Source organism: Molothrus aeneus, chromosome 15 (assembly GCF_037042795.1).
Source record: "Molothrus aeneus isolate 106 chromosome 15, BPBGC_Maene_1.0, whole genome shotgun sequence".
Lineage (NCBI taxonomy): Eukaryota > Metazoa > Chordata > Aves > Passeriformes > Icteridae > Molothrus > Molothrus aeneus.
Genome location: NC_089660.1, coordinates 2605488 through 2612854, shown reverse-complemented (window position 1 = coordinate 2612854; position 7367 = coordinate 2605488).

Below are 7367 nucleotides of genomic sequence, written 5' to 3'. Positions count from 1 at the left end.
TTTATACAGTTCCATAATGTTATTGACAGCATAAATCATTTATTTATTGTTAAACCTTTCTTTCATATCTAACAGATAGGGTGTGTTTTACCTGAGATTATTTTATTGTGACATCTACATAGCCTTAATTCTTTATAAAAAAAAAAAAGGAGAAAAAAAAAAGTCCATTTAGATACTGTATGATGCTTTAATTAACATTCCTTATGAACTTGCTGTTCATGAAGGAGGTTTAGCTTAAAAGCCAAGGTATGAATGTTTCCTTTATGCTTTGCATCTGGAATGAGCCTTGTTCTGGAATGAAAATACTGCGAGAGAAGCGAAACGCCTACAGGAAAAAAGATAGCAGTAAACCCTGGAAAATGCTGTCCTAACTTACAGTGCTGAACTAAAAGGAGAAAAATAAAATGAAATAAATAAATAAAAGACAAACTGTCCTTAATTCCAAATCTCTGGGAGAAAAACATACTAGTTTTATCTCGTGTAGAGTTTGCAGCCAAATAAGCTTGTAAATAAAGAAAATGCATATGGCTTTAGACAAAGCTCTGTACCTTTCACACACTATTATTTTCCTTAAACACTAATAAATGTTTTGAATAAGTCTGTGGCTGGGTTTTGTGTAGCTGGAATTTTGGCTGCTGTGAGATAAGGGGTAGGGAAAGCCCTCTGAAGCTGTGCCAGCAGCTGCAGCCAGGGAGGGCTGAGGTGACCCCAGCCAGGCAATGGCAGAGGGACATGGGGACAGAGCAGGGCACAGGCTGTGTGCCGTCCCCAGGAGAGGGAGACCTCGCTGCTGATCGAGGGCCTTGGTGTGAGGCAGGAAGGGAGATGCAGGATCAACTCCAGGGTGAAAAACAGGGAGGAGAAGCTCCCGCAGTTCTCCAGCTCAGAGAAAGCCCCTCCAGGAGGTTTCCCCATGGGTTGGGGTCACTGCAGCCACCCCGTGGCTCTGGATCAGGAGGGTGAGGTTGGGGCAGGAGCAGGGGTGCAGCTCCTGGGGTTTCTCCTCACTGCCCTGGTGACCCCAGGTTCCCAAAGCCCTCTGGAGCCAGCACACCGTGCTCAGCCAGGCTGGCTTCAGGCACAGCCCAGCATCCCCGAGTGCATCCCAGAGCAGCCAGGGAGGGGATCTGTGGCTGACCACAGCACCTGCCTGTGGCCAAGGTGTTGGCAGCCCCCAAAGCCCCAAGTGCTGGGTTCCAGCCAGACCCATTAACAAACACAGCAGCAAACCTTCCTGCAAGCTGCAAGAGCTGATAAGGTTTGTCCTGCACGTATGAGAGACTCAGTTCATGTCACACAGCCAGTTACCCCTTCAAGATTTTACCCTAAACCAGAGGACATCTATTTTCACTCCCCACTGGCAGCTATTAATAACCTATCAGTAAGCACCAGCCAGTGGCTCTGTACAGGGATATCACAGGAGCTGTAATTCTCTCTTAAATCAGATATTGAAATCTTAGATGCTTACTGGAGTTTCAGCAAAGGAGAAAAGCAAAATTCTAAGGTTTACAAAAAGCAAGCTGCAGAAACAGCCCTTTGTGTTGTCTCCAAAGTCATTTTCATACCATGTTGGGGTGTAGGCAGCAAAGGGATGGGGAAATTATGAGAAAGCACCTCAGAACATAAAGCATGGATTTTTTTTTAAATTTTTTTTAAGGCTGCTTGCATGAAAAAGCACATTTTTAACACTCCTTCTGTGGGGTTTAAAAATAACTAATCCAGTTGAAGCCTTTGGATGAGATGGGCTTCACAAGCCTAAATGTGATTTGCAGCAATGTAGGACCTGTAGCATTTCTTTGCCTGTAGGTGCAGCAGCTCTTTATAATCCTGTCATGGACTGTCAAACACCAACGGGAGAGTGCACCCTGCCAGCAGAGCTGTCACAGAGTTTGGTGGGATGTGAGCTCAGACCAGCCTGCAGCCAAGGAATAGCTGGTGCTGGACCCTTCACTGGCATTCACCATCCCAGTGCATTTTTGGTTTTTTCTTGCAGGAGCTGCTCCTCACTATGGCTGCGATGCAGCTGAGGTCGCTGCATTCTGCCTCCTCCCCACAATTTCCACCAAAAAAAAGTTATTTTTTCATCTCCTAACATGAAAAACGGTGAGCCTGCATCCTGTTCCCCGAAGTGGCAAACGTTAGTGATGGAGAAACGACCCCCAGCTCCCCTCAGGGCATCACGTCTCACAAAATAGCACAGTCAGTAACAGAGTGCTGACATTAAAAAGTGCAGAAGCACAGGGAGAAAAAGAAACACTAAAACAGACTGCAGAGCAAGGATTCTGCATTGCACAACCCACTAAAATATGTTTAATACCAGCTACAAGTCTGCTTCGAGGCTGGAGTGATCTTAGTTCAATTTGTTCCGAGTCCCTTTACAAGCAAGGTGAGGAAAACCAAATCCAGAAAATTCAAACTGCAAATGCACATTCACAGCCAGCTGAACAACCCCCCCCCACCCCGTATTCAAACTTGTGATCCATTTGGACTTATCCTCTTTACAGGCTCCCCTGTCTTGCCTCCCAAAAGAACAAAATTAATTCCAGATATTGGCTTGCTCAGGCATACCAAAACATTTACAAATGTATATGGCAATTTACATATGTCAGCCCACACGGTGAGCTGAGTCAGAGCTGCTGCCAGCGCTCCTGCCTGCTCTTCCCAGGTTCCCAGGTGCTGCCCTTCCCTCTCCTGCTCTGCCTGGAGATGCCAGGAGAGCCCAGGCAGCTCCAGAGCAGCTCCGTGCTGCGTCACGCCTGAGGAATCCATCCCAGCCATCTTCCCAGGTGAGGGAATAGTTAAAAGCCTGCTGGGAAGCCTCTCAGCAGAGCATTTTTAAAGCTATTTCCTGACATCTCACCAGAAACACAAATCCCACTCAGTTTTCACTGCTAGTTCTGTTCGTGTTTCCATGCTCCCCTCAGAGACTCTCGCAGGAAAGGCTTCTCTCACACCTGCTCCAGGCACAAATTTTCCTGCCTGTTCCCCCAGGGACGAGTTCAGCACATCTCCAACCTTGAGCAGAGCCTGAGCCATGGTGGGCAGCTGCCCTGTGAGAGCAGCCAGAAGGGAATTTTGGAGAGGGGATGTCAGGGGGTGCAGCTGGACCCCTCCCAGAGGCAGGAGCTCCTCTGGTGCCTCCCAAAGCCTTTCCCAGGTCCTTCCTGCAGCACCAGCACCAACAGGTCCTGGCACGGGGCTGGGGCTAAGCAGAGCCTTGTAATTAATGAAATCCTCACCTTTTTTGTTGCTGTACATTTTCTATGGGGGAAGAACCTCCCAGTCAATTTGAAATGATAACCTGGTGTCTTTCTTGATTGGGAATGTGAAATGGGAATGTCTTTCTCGATTGGGGACTCGAGGGTTAGAGACATGTCAAGTGACAGGAAGCTGCAGGGGCTGAGAATTCCTGTCTCCAAGAATACTGCCTGTTACAGCCTTAACCTTTTCTGCAAATACCATCCTCCCCCTATAAAAACGTGGCTTGGAGTTGATTTAGAAATTCTTTTCAAGTAAGAAGCCTTTCTTTGGAGAGTCTGCCGTGAGGTTCTCCGTGTAGATGGAGGCTTTTGAAGGAATTCTTCTGGAAGGCAGTGCCCCAGGGGCAGTGCTGGAAGTGCTGCCATGCATCTCAGTGGCTCTGGTGACACCACAGCCACCAGCCCTGGGGTGGTTCTGCAAGAGGAACCTCAGCAGGGCTGAAACCAGGGCTGGCTTGGCTGACACAGTGCAGGAGCAAAGTGTCCCCGTGGCACAGGCAGCACCAGCTTCCCCAGTGCCACTGGAAACAGCAGCTCATGGAAAAGCTAAAACCAGGCTGCATTTTAACCCAGCACAGGATCAGCCCTCTGCTAGCTGAGCCATTATGGCACGAAATCCCTGCTAGAAACCCCGCTTCCATTTCTGAAATTTTCTGCAGTTTGTAGCTGCTTTTCTATATCCCACAGTCACACCGGGCTACATTTGTCACCCATGAATAATCCCACTTACATTGCAGAGTCTCTTCCTACCCTGGAGAAAAATGCAGTGGGAGGTGTGGGGAAGCTCAGTGAAAGCTGACAGCCAGGAGAGACTGGGAAAGGCCTACAGAGCTCCTTATTTAGATGTCCTATTTTAAGATAAAATGAAGAGGAACTATGCACATTCAGCATTTTGCTAAACTGACATGAAACCAAGTCACTACAAAATCAGTTTGCAGAGGGATGCAGTGCACATGCTTGAAGCCTTCTGTAAAATATTATTATTATTTATGATTGCAGTAGCTCCTGGCTGTCAGGAAGCCCCAACCTTGGGGCTACTGATCCGTGTATCACAGGAGAGAACCCTGGCCAAAAAAAGGAGAAGGAAACATTGCCCTTTGCCTCCCCATGCAGAAAATGAAATAGTGCCTGCCTGGGCACTCAGCATTAACTGCCTGCACAAAATGCTTTGCAACAGCAATGGCAGGAATTACGTGGTTTTCTCCCACCTACACTTGCTGACCCAAAAGCTGCCACTAACTGATGATGAGTCTGCAGAAGCTCATTAAAAGCGTTTCAGCCTGTACAGAAAGAGGGATTCAAAGCAGCCAGGATGGCTTGGAGGGGGCAGAGGATGCCCAGGGAGGCTGGAAATGCTCTGCAGCAAGAAAGGGCTCCTGAGAGTCCCAGCAGCCCATGGCAGCAGAGCTGACGCTGCAGATTCCTGGGAAAGGAGATGTGGCTGTGTGTGGGACACGGCCTGGGGAAAGCTGGCCACAGCCAACAGCCCAGGGCTGGGCCAGGAGTCTGGGGTGATAATTAAAGGCCCAATCTTGGGTTCATCAGAACCTCTAAAACAACCCATTGATAATTATAGCAGGACATTAGGATTAGGCTTTTTCCTAATCACTGAAGCTTTCCTGACTCCACAGGCTTATCAGGGACAGTCTTGTCAAAGCCAGAAAAGAGACGAGGCTGAAAATAATCTGTCCTCAAACTTCCCACGTTCAGAAATGCCTGATCTGAGGCACGGGGTTTTCATGCAGCACTCCCTAAGCACAGACCATTTGCAAACCATGGAAAAGCAGGAAATCCATCCTGCCTCTCCACATAATCCAGAATTGTACAGCTCTTTAAGTATGATGAAGATAAGTCTTGAATACTGCTTTTAAAAATCTGCAATAAAGTTTACTAAGGTTTATGACGTTATATACCCTATTGCTTGAATTCTGGCCATCCTACACTTCCCTTTTGCTGGTCACAGCTTTAGCACAGCCCAGAAAAAAGGTCAGGCCCTCTCTTTAAAGGAGAAAAGACAGCTGGACCTCCCCAAGGAAAACAGTAGCAGGATGAGACCATTTTGGGGGGGGGAAATATAGTAATTATTCTGAGCAATAGCATAGAAATCAAAAACCTGAAGGGGTGGAGTGAGAAAGGAGCAGAGACAGTAGTGAGAACATGGGATGATGCCAGTTCTGCACATAAACTTATTTAGGAGCTTGCTTGGAACAAGCTGTTCTTAGGGCACTGCCAGACTGACCAGACAAGAACAGATTTCAGCCCAGTTGACCAACAAGTTGGTCAAACCCTCTCTCGTGCCACTGCCAGCCAACCTTGTAAACACTGAAGGTCAGATAAACATCCAAATGTTGCAATTTATTGGATTCACATTCCTCTGGCGATTCACCTATGTTTTCTTCTGTCGGGACAAAGGGTTGTGGGCAGCTCACAGGAGGATCATGTTCTCTACCAGCACGAGGCACAGGCAGGACAGAGAGGGCAGAGGATGAAATGGGAAGCCCAGACTTTATAGAAAAAAATAAAATCCCCAGTGCAGCACCCATCCTTATCTTCAAACGAGAACTGTGAATATTCTCCTACCTTAGCGATCCTCTACAGGATGAGAAAATGAATGAACTTAAAACCCTTTCAAGGGTCACAAAAGCAGGAGCTGCCACTGAGGGCTCGTTCTGGAGCCACAGCAGCAGGGCAAGGAGGGCTTTTCCAGGGCTCTGGCAGGGTGGTGGCTCTGGGGCAGGCACGGCGTGTGCCCAGAGCTGCGCAGCACGGCGGTGACGCACGGCTGGCTGCAGGGACACACATGAAAGGCAGGGTCAGCTCAGTCCAGGAGATGCCCCAGCCCCACACGAGGCCCTGGCCGCCCCTGCAGTGCCACAGGTGCAGCTGCAGCCTTAGTAAGGCTTGCACAACCCCTGCTCCAATACGCTCCAGGGCACACACCCCCGCACTCATAGTTCACTCCTCCGGCAGAAAAACAGCAGGGACCCTCCTGTGGCACTGGCAAGGCCACTCTGGTGTCACAGGAGGGCTGGTGCCTCCAGTCTGTCACTGGGATAAACCAAATATTATCCTGATTGCAATCTTACAGCCCACAAAACAGCAGCACAAAGTTGGCTCTGGTTTCTCTCTATCACACAGGTGAAAATGCCACCAAACACAGGAAGGACAACCCCACTGTCCACAGGCTTTAGAAACAGATGCTAAAGACCATCCAGGGTGGGAAAAACACCTGTGGGAGTATTTGCCAATATCTCCATATCCCTAGAGAATAGGGATCCATTCATTCCCTGCAGGGCCAGGCAGGAGCAGGGTGGGACTGGATCAGCCCCACAGCAACAGTCCCAGCTGCCTCTGCCTTGTGCCCTTCAACAGCTCCCAAAGACAGGGCAAGGATTCAGCAGAGAGAGGCCCTGGAGCACTGCTGTGTTATTTTATTTCTGGCTTTGAACTCCAGGACCTGCCAGGATGTGGTGTCACTCACACCAGGTGGATTTTCCGGGGGTCTCTGCTCCAGCCAGCAGCGCTGGGAAGCTCTGGTGCCTGCTTTCCATCTGACAGCAGCACAGCTGAACCAGGGGGATGCAGAGCTAATCCTGGGGAGAGGGGAGCCAGAAAGGGATTCCAGCAACACAAAAACCAGAGGGAAATGCTGGAGTCTGTGATCAGTATCTGTGACCCTTCATTTTCCAAGAAGTAGCAATGATAAGGCAGCTCTGCCCAGGTGAAAGATATCAGCAGGGCTAATTGTGGCTGGGCAGGCTGATTCTCATGGCAGTGCTGTTATCTCCCTGGATTCCAGCTCCCAGCAGCTGCTGTCACTGCTCAGAATATCCAGCAGCACAGAGAGAGAGGAAGAGAAGGGGGTAGAAAGGAGAGAGGAAAAAATGAGGAGAAAGGGAGAGGCAAGGAACAAGAGGAAAGGGAAGTGTAAGAACAGACAAGGCAGAAAGGGGAGGAACAGAGAAGACGTGGAAAGATGAGAAGGCAAATGGGGACTCTGAGCTGCTCCACAATTCCCTCTCACAGGGGTTTCAAGGGAGTGAAGCTGACAAATTGCTGGCTGTGGGTGTATTTCAAGAGGCAAACTCAGCTCGACCCTTCCCTGAG